The sequence below is a fragment of the Acanthopagrus latus genome, chromosome 22, assembly GCF_904848185.1.
Source record: "Acanthopagrus latus isolate v.2019 chromosome 22, fAcaLat1.1, whole genome shotgun sequence".
Taxonomy (NCBI): Eukaryota; Metazoa; Chordata; class Actinopteri; order Spariformes; family Sparidae; genus Acanthopagrus; species Acanthopagrus latus.
In genome coordinates, this window is record NC_051060.1 from 6,094,315 (window position 1) to 6,106,814 (window position 12,500).

At 43.3% G+C, this 12,500-nt stretch overlaps 1 protein-coding gene across 4 annotated transcripts in view; it reads right to left on the minus strand.

Annotated features, from left to right (window-relative positions):
• The window catches only part of hivep2a (HIVEP zinc finger 2a), a 119,799-nt gene that overhangs the window by 60,262 nt on the left and 47,037 nt on the right, over positions 1–12,500 (minus strand). For all 4 annotated transcript variants that reach the window (XM_037085420.1, XM_037085421.1, XM_037085422.1 and 1 more), the window contains one exon: positions 3,245–3,314. The gene's annotated coding sequence lies outside the window, so the exon portion shown is untranslated. The remainder of the gene's footprint in view (positions 1–3,244; positions 3,315–12,500) is intronic.

A 12,500-nucleotide genomic window follows, 5' to 3' on the forward strand; every position in this document is an offset into this window, starting at 1 on the left:
TTAATATTTTCAATACTCGCGGAGAGTTCAGCGTTACCCTCCCAGCTGTTTGCCACCTGTTGGCTTCGCGTGCATTTCCTCGTTCTGTCCGCATGCGAACACGTATTTTCCATTTACATCGTTGCCGTGCGTGGGGGGGGCTGCGAAAACAAACTGGATTTATGCTCGCGATGATATCAGCGTGGGCCTGAATGCCTCTCTCGCTGCCTTTTCGGAGGTTGTCAGGGGCGACTGGATCCTTGCTCGCTGTCAATAAACCGAGCGTGGGTGCGTTTACCCCTGAATTATTCTGCTGTTTGGCTCTGTCCAAATACTGCGGTGACCCGTAATTTGAGCTAGTTCAAACAGTTTGACATTCGCGTCTATTCTGCACTCCGCGCCACAAATTTGCACCAAACAAACACATTTTTCTGGCGAATCGCTGAACTATTCAGACTATTGTTTGATTTAATGGTATGTTTCTGTATATTTAGTTTATTGTGAGTGAGTATTGTGTTGATGAAAGCCACATTTCCCACCGGGGAGAGCAAAAAATCCTCGAAGCCTCGACCCCAAACGCGGCCTGTGTCGGAGCGTGAGCGTTTCCCAACTGGAGCAAGACAGCTGCAACAATATCAGACTGGAGACGGGAGGGGAGGGGAGAGGAGGGTGAGGGAGAGGGAGAGTAAAGATGGCTATGAAAGTGAGCGAGGGGGGGAGAGAGGAGAGGTCAGCGAGGTTCTATTTTTATCTTCCCCGAGTCGTGTCTCGGCTTGAATGGAGGCAAAGAAGCACAGGAGAATTGTGTTGAAAGGCGCGCGCACGCAAATTATTTCATAACCTTGGCACACACCCGGCCGCTGAGAGCCAGTACGTGCGTGCGTGTGTGTGATCATGAAGCCATCATCACAGCCTCGCACTGACTTCCCCGGAGAGCTCGAGCTACATCTCCTCATTGCGACATTTGTTCTTGTGCTGATTTGTTTTTTAATGATATCCCTTTTCCGTATTTTGGCTCGAACTGCTTGTAATGTTTATATTACAGTGTGTGTCTGTGTGTGTGAGCGTGTCAGGGCAGGTAATATTTTCTTTCACAGCTTTCCAACAAACTTTTTTTTTTTTTTCAGCCCACCAACCACAATGTCTGCGTCAAACCAAAATCATCCCAGCTACTTTGACTGATGGTAATTTAGCTCCCTGGAATGTGTTTGTGTGTGTGTGTGTGCGTGTGCGTGTGCGTCTCACAGCTGACTTCTAGTTCCATTTCTGGTTGTGGTCACATTGAAATTCAGTCCTCTCCTGCTGTTGTGACTATCTAAATTCAAAGAATTCTCCTTTGTTTTTTCTTTTTTTGTTTTTTTTACTGGTTGATGGATGGTGCAGTTTGCCTCGGAAAACAGCAGAGATGCCAGTCAAACCAGTTCGGGAGCAACTTGGTGATATTTCATAAAAAGAAAACTACCCAAAATACCAGTGACACCAGCATGACCAGCTCTGCGACGCTGTATTTACATTATCTGTAACAATGTTAAACAGGACAGAAACCAGTCAGACCAGCCGTAAAAACTCACAGCGAAGCCAAAAAGCCAGAAACAGCGGAGAAATACCAGTCAAATACAAGCGGAAACAAAGTGGAAGTACAGAACAATAATGACAGAACAACAAGGGCAACCAAGATACCCAGCTCTATAAACAGTACACCAACTGGGATGGCGAACGCCACAATACCAGCCGCTCCTCGACTCCACAGCAGCTACTAGTCGGCCAGTGGAACAACACACTGCTGAGTATAGACATAAAGACACAGTAGAAACGTGTTGAACCAGTTCAGCAACAACAAGTCTGGGCCCAGTTCAACACGTCCAGTAACACATGCTGGTCTGAACCACAGTCAGGGTCAGGTGGCAGCAGCATTACATAATCCAGCTACAAAAATAAGCCACAATGGTCAGCCCAGGTTAACTTTGAAAAAAAGAAAAAAAAATGTATTTAGCTCATTGAGAGCAACACCAAAAACATAATAGAATATTATGATGCCACAGTGAAGCTGACCTTTGACCTTTTACATATAAAATGCCATTTAATCAGCCTATTAATCAATTCACCAGCCGCAACATTTTTTTTTTGTCATAGATATGTGTTTGGGAGGTCACAGTGACCATGACCTTTGACCCTTTAACCACTCAAATCTCAAATCAGTTCATTCTCAAGTCCAAGTGGACGAATTTGATCACATTTCCTCTTGAGATACCATGTTCACAAGAATGAGATGGACATGTGGACGGGGAGGCGTGAAGATCCAAGAGCATTCCGATGAGTCATTTAACGGTTTAAGTTGCTTATCACGAAAATTGTCAGGCAATTTGTAATCACGAACCGTCTAAATTTCGAAAGTAATCTGACCCAAACCTGACCACAGTCACACAGTCGGACAGATCCATCCATCAACAACTTACAACAATAACTCAGCAATCCAGGTCCTCCTACTAAACTCTCCCACAATCAGGAGATTTAAACAGTCGTCCAAGTCGGCCATTTTTCCTGAGCGATCAACTGCATTACAACTGATGAAAGAACGTAAAAACATTTTTTTTTTTAAAAAAGAACTCTGTAAAAAGGTAGCAGCTTAACATTAATAATACATTGTTTTGTCCTACGCTCACTCGCAAATGACGACATTAAGTGTGTCTTAGCTCGTCCGCCTGCTTTCGGAGGACGTGTTTAACGGATCACAGTGTTGACACCGTTCCTCCGACGTAAACACCCTCACATTAAAGCTGGAAATCAGCACTTTGAGGCCACGGTTGTTTAAATTCTGAAGCCAACCTGCCAAAACAGCAGAACACCTCCGCTGAGCCTCTGATCCCGCTGTACACAGACACTTATGGTGAAACTGTTTTGTTCTCGCGCTCTGAAATCATCTCTGTTGTTGAAATACACATCATTTTCTCATTATGGAGCATTTCAGTTTCCTAACACAACACTGCTTTTTTCAAATTCACCGAGTGGAAAATACCCCACAGTGCTGAACAGAGACCATCTAAAGGTTGAGGACACGTCCCTGAAGCACCCTGAACATGAAGGCTTTAGATCTAGAAAATGAGGTCTTCGAGCTTTCTTGACACAAACACGCTCCTCTGTTTCTCTCTGGTGTTATATGAACCTCACACACTTCATCACACACACAAAACAATGCCATGCTGTCTGTGGTAATGCACGGGTTGAGTCTGACAGGTGTGGTGTCAGGTGCGGATCCTGGGCTTACCTGTCGGTCCGCACATGCTCAGTTTGGTTTCAGCTGGAGTCCCGACAGAGAGTGTCCTCATGGGGCCATCCTGCGAGAGAAAGACACAGGAGAATGGTCATGAGTGTGTGTCTGCAAATACTTCAGGACGATAATGGCGTGCACGCAGCCAACTTTCACTCACACTTCTTTCAACCTGGAGGAAATTCAAAAGTAGGGATGCTCCCAGGCGACTTATTTCCACCAATATTTAAACTGAGATTTAAAGTTAGCCTGCTTCAAAAGTTTAAAAGTAAGAGTCAGAAGTCGAAACTGAACATTGTGTTGTGTAAAATGTTGCGTATATCTTCAGAGTGATTTGAAAACCTTGGTCACAGTCCAGCCCAATAAACTCATAAAAGTCACCCATGCAGAAAGCTTGTAAGTTAAAGTCTTAAATATCTGATGTTAAATGTACTCAAAAAGTAGTTTCCTGACAAAAAAAATGCACTTATGGATACTCAATAATAATCCATATATTTTTACTGTACACACTGGGTCGACCGATTACCTGCCTGAATGATTAACGAATCTGATGCTCAGTGTTTTTCTGATAATCAGGATATGTTTTCTTTTGTTTCGTCATTTTCAAATTTCATTTTCTGAAAATAAATGTTGTTATTATGTAAATAAATGAAAAAAAAATGTAGTGAGTAAAAAGTGCAGTACGTATTGAAATGGATGGACAAAGCAGCAGAACACGCGAATGGAAAAGTTAAACAAGTTGCTCAAAACTGTACGTGAGTAAAGTACTTGAGTAAATTACAAAAATACCAGAACATTCATTAAAAAATCATTTAAAGTGACAAAAAGTAAAAAATTGTAAATGTGCCTGATTAATACACCAGCATTTTCAGTGGGGGAACACAAATCTGACTGCAAATATTGAGATGTCAGAGAAGAGAAGCTCTCAGAGATGACAACAGTCTAAAACTGAGACAGAAACTGTGTGTTAAGAGGTTAACTGTGTGTTCAAGTGCCCATGTTTGTGTGTGTGTGTGTGTGTGTGTGTGTGTGTGTGTGTGTGTGTGTGTGTGTGTGTGTGTGTGTGTGTGTGTGTCTGCATTTCTGAGGGAATCCGGTCACTATCGCAACAGGAAATAAACAGGATGTGGTTGGAGGAAGTGGTCACCGGAGGTGTGAGACGAAGAACCCTCCCTCCCTTTTTCTTTTCACTATCACACACACACACGCACACGTGCGCACACACATACACGGACACACATTCTGAAACACACTCGAAAGAACTTGTTCAGCTGAAGACATGAGAGCCACAGGGAGAGAATAAAAAGGGAGGAAAAAAGTGAAAGAGAGAGAAAGGGAAGAAAATAATTAATAAACGGTGTGAGAGTGGAGAAGAAAGGATGAGAAAGAAGGGGTTGGAGCTGGTAGAGGGGGAGAAGCAGAAAGAGAAGACAGGGGTGAGAGATGGAGCGGGAGGGGGAGATAAAGAGCGATGGGATGAGAGAGCGAGGGAAGAGAAAAACAGAGAAAGGGCACAAATTGGGGGCAAAGGTGGGAGGAAGAGGAGAGGTGAGGGTGAAAAGGGAGAGGGGAGAGGTGGTAAAGAGGGGAAGAAAAAAGGGTGAGAGGAGGAAGGGGGAGAGAGAGAAAGAGGCAAGACAGAAGGGGAGGGAAAGAGAGAGAGGGGGAGGGATGGAGGTAAAAGGACAGAGGAGAAGAGAGAAAGAGGAAAGTTCCCTCAGTTCATCTGACTTGTCTCTCAGCGACATGGTTCAAAGTGCGACAGAGAACGGAAACACACACACACACACACACACACACACACACACGCACACACACACACACACACACACACAGACACACACAAACAAACGCCGACAAAGTAATGGATGGAAAACATCAAAAAGCACAGTGACCGAGACATGGACGCTCACATGTGACACACACACACACAACACATTTGTGCACACATGCGCAGACACACACACACACACACAGTGGGACGACTGTTTTGAGATCAGATTTTTCCGAGTCGTCCTCCTTCCTCTGGTCTGCCAGGACGAAGGCAGGGAAAAACTATGACACTGTTTTTCTGTTTCATGTCTGTCAAAACACACACACGCACACACACACACAGATGGTGAGGCTGACTTGTGTGTCTTTCCATCTGTCTGAACGGAGCTTTTCCAAAGAGGAAAATGAAGCTGGATGTGTGTGTGTGTGTGTGTGTGTGTGTGTGTGTGTGTGTGTGTGTGTGTGTGTGTGTGTGTGTTTTTTTTTATTGGACTTTTTCAAACAGCATGATCACGGTTAATCTACAACGCAGCTCCTCGGCATGTTTTACCCATAATCCTGTTCTGCGAGTGCCAGTCCGGCGAATGATTCCATGACTCAAAGGGGCTGACATGAAACCGATCAGGCCTGGTCAGTGATTAGAATGCCACACCGAGGTGATATTTTCCCAGAAACAGAAAGAATGTCTCTTGACCTTTGACACACAAAGAGACAAAATGTGAGCAGACTTATGTGTTTTAACTTCACGTAATTCAAAGCGCTGTATCCAAGAAGCTTCTTCAGCGCTGCCTCTTGGTTGAGGAAACGTCTTCAGGTAACTGAGACTGGATGACGGAGAACCTTCATCAGCATCATCACGTCACCACCGATACGATAACTGGATGAAGGCGGCAGCAGACAGGATGACATCATTTGAGCAATCGGCGCGATACAGCTGCCTTAATCAGGTTACCATCATTAGTGTGAATGTAAACATACTTATGGAGTCATATTGAAGCTGATGTAAGTTATGTGACACCACAGGCTTTAAAGGGAAAGCCCATGAATTATTAGAAACTGCTTAAATTCAGCATAGTGAAGCCTCCCCGTCTACTTGCAACTACTATTGCGACTTTCATGCACTCAGGCGATCTGAGGACATTAGTCAGAGTCAGCAAGAAAAATCTGGTTCAAAGTTTTAAAAAGTCAGTTACACGGAGACGTTGTTCCTCTTACCAATGCGCACCACATTACTGCTGACAGAGTAGCATCAAGTGATATTTCTTAGCTAAACAAAAGCATGTTTTTGAGGCTCAGTAAGTCCAAATTTGTTGAAAGTAACCTACATTAAGCACAGAACCCCTAATCAAAAGGACAAGACCAGTGCTGTTTTATATTCTTCTTAGTGTCAGTGAATCCAATCCAGTGTTAGAAAGCAGTTTTTCAAGAGAGAGGTGTATTTTTTCCACTCGTTTTCTGGCTGGCAAACGTTTTGCAGGCAGCTCATGCATCCTGAGCGCCTCACATTTCAGAGGTGATGCTCTTTTTGAAAAACTTTACAAAAAAAAGGCGAAGCAACCTGCACAAGTCACTCTATCTAATCCAGCCGTTTGTCTATCTCTCACTGCTTTCTTGCTATTGCAGTCTGTTGCTCTCAGTTCCAAGCCCATTGATTCCTACGAAGGAAGTACCTAAATCTATAAAAACTGAGTGCGAAGTCTCAAAACGCAGCATTAAATCTTCTGATTTATTGGGAAAAACTCTTGTTTTCTAAAACCAACAGTTTACCCAACCCAATTCTTCCAGCCTGTCTGAGATGCTCAGCTCCAAGCCCATTGGTTTCTACTAAAGAGCTGAGTCTAATCAAAACAGAACACAAGTAATTTCTGACGACAGCTTAAATTAATAGTTAACTATTCTGATTTTAAGTCAGCCGGTTTGCATTTTTGTAATAGGGAAAAACAAGTCAAAAATCTGTGACTGCAGCTTCCTAAGTGTGAATATTTTCTGGATTAATTTCTCCTCTGTGACAATAAATCGATTATATTTGGGCTGTGGACAAAACAAGACATTTAAGGATCTCATCTTTGACTGTGGGAAACACTGATTGCCATTTTTTAAACCATTTCCTGATATTTCATACACAACCAATCAACTAATCGATTAATCAGCAGATTCATCAACAATGAGAATAACTGTTGGGGCAAATCAGTGGTGCATTTGTTGGGGACTATTTTGAAATTGGCACACAGCTGGTGCTCTGGTTAGTATTTGCAAAGTCCTATCAATTTGAACAGCAGAATCTTTTTTTTTTTTTTTCTTTTAACCTTTACTGTTCCAGGACATTATGCATGACAACCATTCTTCATTAACCTTCATATCTTGTTACTCATGGTCACCACCAAGAAATAGCTTCCCGTCTTCATGTCTTATTTTGAGAAAAAATAAAAAATAAAAGTACTGGAAACTTGCAAAAAGTAAAAATATCCTTTGATAAATCAACAAAAGCTCACACAGAGCAACACACAAATGTCTGAGTGGTTGTAAAAGCAGTGCTTAAGGTAACTTAACTGTCGCACGAATCCTGTTCAAGCTCAACAGCAACTAAAAAGCGGCTGCCTCATAAGGTTTGACAGCTAGATTGGTATCGCTGACATATCTCCATCCTTTCCGCAACAATGGAAAAAACATGAACATGCGGCAGGCGACGCATTCATCACATTCAAATAATTCTAATACAGTGCTCGTGTTTGTTGAGTGGTGCAGCGGGCGCGGAAAGAACGAAGAAAAGCCGATGAAAGGAAAAACTCAGCAGAGAGAGAGAGAGAGGGGATGACACGCAACAAGGTCACAAGTTGGATTCAGATCCACAACATCTGGAATACATGGCTGCAGGGTGGGAAATTACCACCAGCCAAACTCTGGCAACTTGTGGCTTGCGACTGGTGGGCTTGTCTTCTGCTGGACCCAGTTTTGGCAGCCAACCAGCCATCATTTGGAGTTTGATTCTGTTCTAAGAAGCATATTCGGGTGCCAAAATGAGGAAGGAAGCAAGTGAAAGGCTGGCAGATGAAAAGCTCCAGTCTCCCAATCTTCCCTGGTGTAGTCTGAATCGTGTGCTGGCCAGTAAAAGAAAGTCGATGTAAAAAACAACCTTCTCAGACACGTGATTTTGTGAAAGCCGGGGATTAAAACGGATGATTGGCATCGCTTCCCTTTAACTTCTTTTCCTACCTTCTTTCCAGACTTGAAGATGGAAAGATCAAGGTAAAGATGAGACACAAGAGGGCAAAGGAGAAACAAAGAGGTGTGGAATATTCCTTTGTTTATTTTCCACTCAGCGCAGACTGGGAAGTAAAAAGGCCTCCGGATGAGGAATAATTTGGATTCTATTCTCATCTCTTCCCTATTCTCTTTTTCCCTCTTCTCTTCTCCTCCACAGTGAACTTCCAGCCATCGACTTTTATTTATTTCTGTTCGTGTCCTGGTCCTGCTTCTCATCACCCTATTCTTTCCAGCTGTGTCCCAGTTTTATGATATTAAAACAATCATCCAACCAGGCAACCGTGCAAACAACCACAAAGCAACCATCAACGAGCATTCCAAGGCAGCTAATGCAACATCTGATCAGCTGATAGGCCCACGGGGCACTTTTCAAAACAAGATTTTTGACTCAGTTATTCCCCAGTTTGACCCAATTCTAAAGCAACCATGACGTCAGCCATTCGTTTGTGGATTACCGCTGTGAAGGCTCGAGGCTGGCATTCCAGCCGTCTTCTTATTCATTTTTTGGAGCCAGAAGTGACCATATTTGGACGGGAGGGTGGAGCCAGGGAGGAAATCTTGATTGGACTGATGAACATATTGATCACAATCAACCAATCATTAAATGCTCACAGTTTTCCAGAAAGTCACTATTCAGCCATTCAACTAACTAAACCCTCGCCGGGCATCAACACCTTTCAGCTCATTTTCAATTTCCAAGGCACATAAACAACAGGTGCAGAGCAAAACTGGATAGACCTACAACAAATGACAGCAACGCAGTGCTGAGCAACACACGCTAGTTTTTTCAAGCAGAAAGAAAGAAAACATGTAAAGTGCGAAATAACCAATAAAGTAACAGAATCTAGCCTATGTGTTATGTTATATGTATGTAACTAAACTGTAACTCTTCAACCATCCAAGCTTCAGCCAACGAGCCAGTCAAACTGTGAAGAACCAATTAAAAACAACAAATCACCAAGAGAATACAGTATTTCATTGACATTTAAACAATCATAATCAGCCTTCAGTCAGAACAAACCAACCATTTACAAAAAAAATAACCAACCAACACAACTTCATGAGCTTCTTCCACTTTAATCCAAAGGAACCAAAATGTTTAACATCTTAAACAACATTGAGAATGTGAGGATGAACAAAACAGTCACCCAACAGTCCTGTATATTCAAAAACTTCGACAAGCTTAGGGGTGTACAGTATTTCATTATTTCATTTTTGAACACTGCAAATCATTTAAATCTCAATAAAACAATAACTAAAGTATCTAAAACACCCACAAACTTTGAACTTGAATATTGACAAACTTTTTTATATTTTATGGCCGTCCCGCATTGTAGAGAAGGAAAGGGGAAGGAAAATGCCCAGTTTTTATTCCACTGTTAAGCTGCTCATTATGGAGCCAGACACCACACACACACACACACACACACACACACACACACACACACACACACACACACACATACACACACACACACACACACACACAGACCACAGAGGAATTTCCTAGTTTCATATAAAACTGATAATGGGATGTGTCCCAGCGGGAGTGGAAAATCAGAGGTGACTTACGAGCCTCCACATTCCAACGTCACACACACACACACACACATGCACGCACGCACGCACGCACAGTCGACTCTTTCCTCGATCACACACACACTCAAACACACTCAGTTTAACACCTCTGGGAAAAGAAAATATGGAGACACTGAAAAACAGTTAACTCTCTGTAAGTTTCTGTGTTGGTGCAGCGTCGGGCCTCTTTATGGTTTTTCTTTCGTTTTGACGGAGACCGGAAGAGGCCTTTCCACAGAAGACAGGAGGGTGTTTTTAACATGTTGCTGCAATGTGTGGTTCAGCTGACAGTTCATTAGAGATTCAAGTGAAAACTTAAGTAATGGGAAGCGTACACAAATTGTCTTGTCATGTCATATTCTGATCGATTTATGTCGGTCACTTTCAGTCAGTTTCTTTTTTGTGAAAATTGTGTTGTTTGATTTATGTGATGCTTCCCAAACTTCTTTATAGATTCTGAATCACAATGTTAGATATTCCTGGTCAAACAACGGTTAGAGAGAAACATTTAAAAAGTCAATTTAAACACAAATGATGCATGAAAAGAGAAAAGAAATAAGAATGAAAGTAAAGTGAAACAGTAAAAAGGAAGACAGGGAAACTGTAGAGCAAATTCAATTACAAGAGGACGAGAAAGATGAAAATAAAAGGAAAAGAAACAGGACGGTCGTAGAGGAAGAAGACGAGGAGAGGCGAAAAAAGGAAAGAAGAGAAGAAGAAGAGATGAAAACATACAAAGAGGTCAACCTTCCTGATTTACAGCAGCAATGGTATCATCCTTTCATCCCTCTTTCCCCTTTCAATTTTCTTTTCTTTTAGTATCTTCCTACTCTTTCCTCCATCTTTTCCTTCCATCACTTCACCTCCCATGAATCTTTTCATAATCTCGTCCTATCCTCTGTCACTCCCCTATCACCCTACCTTCTACCTGTATCTCTACCCCCCGCACCCCTCATCCCTCCATCCTTACCTCTCATGTTAAATCTTTCCATCAGCATGCCTTTGTAATAACCCTGTGACTCCCCAGCCACCTTCATCACTCCTCCCATCTGAGTTTATTACTCCTTCATTACTCTTTTACTCGTCCCTCTGAAGTTTGGTCATTTTTCATCACCTACATCTCTGCCCTTTAACATCCCCCCATCCTTCAGTCATCCCACCAACATCCCTCCATCCCGTTGTGCTCCCTCTGTCACTCCCCAATCCCCGCCATGTACCCATCCCTCCGTCACTCTCGATCTGTTCCTCTTTATCCCTCCCTTAAGTTATGTAATTCCTTCCACGCCGACATCTCTGTCCTTTAACGTCCCTGCATCCTTTTCCCCCACCCTCCAATCAGTCCATCAGTGCCCCTCCATCCTTGCTTCCATCTGTATCCCTTTTTTCCCGTCAGCCTCCATCTGTCTGTCCCTCTCTCTCCCATCATCCCTCCATCATGAAGCTCATTTTGCCAACCGACCAGAGGCTATGATATGCTGCCACTACCTGCTGTGTGTGTGTGTATGTGTGTGTGTGTGGTCCTGGCAGTGTTTGCAGCACAGAAGGTATAAGGGGCTTATACCTGCAGAGAGAGAGAGGGAGAGAGAGAGAGAGAGAGAGAGAGAGAGAGAGAGAGAGAGAGAGAGAGAGAGAGAGATGAATGTGGACTGTGTCGTAAAACTGGACCTCAAGGTGATACAGCCACCTGTCCGGCTTCAGTGTGTGTGTTTGTGTGACTGTGTTTGTGTGTTAAGGATACTAAGAGGAAGCTGGGTTGTGTTTGGTAACATGAGTTTTGTGGTTGAGTTACTACACACACGCACACACGCACACACACACACACACGCGCACTACAAAGAAGAGGCGCAAATATAGGTCAGATGCTAGTTGGACAGACGGATGGATGTCAAAGGGAAGGAAGGGAGTCACAGAAATCAAGTTTCCGAGTAACTCATAAACTAATCGGCTTGTTTTTGTTGTAAAACGATATGTACTGGTCTCGGTCTCTAGCGTTCACTGCAACTACAGTCTCTTTTCCCAAACACCCCAATAACACAAGGTGATGTCATACGAGACCTTATAAAAGAGGAAACAGCCCACGTTGCGTAGAAGAGTCTGCCCCCCCCTCCCCACAAAACCATCCGCCCATCGCGTTGTTGCCCCAGTGCCAGCGGTCTTCTAATGGCATGGAAGTGGAGGATAACAAACTAATGCACGGGATTACAAAAAAAATGTGAGTTTATTCAAGGATTAGACATTAAACTTGCATTTATTAGAGTGCTCTGGCGGGACGAGCTGACGGAGTGAGTCACCTGTGAAGCTGGTGTGAAAGCGTGCACATGCGCAGTAGAAATAAACTTTTGAAGCATTCTAGTTGTCTTCCCGTTCATTTAGACAGTAGCCTGGTCTTCTTAGACTGAAAGAACCCTGGGGTGCCTGGGATGACGGGTGCTGAGGGGCACCTCTTGCCTCAGATGCTTCAATTCCACGCTGGTTTGGAGACGTGTGACTCAAGTGATTTGTTCAAGATTGCCAAGCAAGTCTTAGGTCATCACCAAGTCCAAATCTAGTCTAACTTGCAAGTCTTAAATACTCGCGCCTACCCAAATCCACATCTCTGCCCAATTTAAAAGGGTGCGCTCGAGCTAAAATGTGCTGT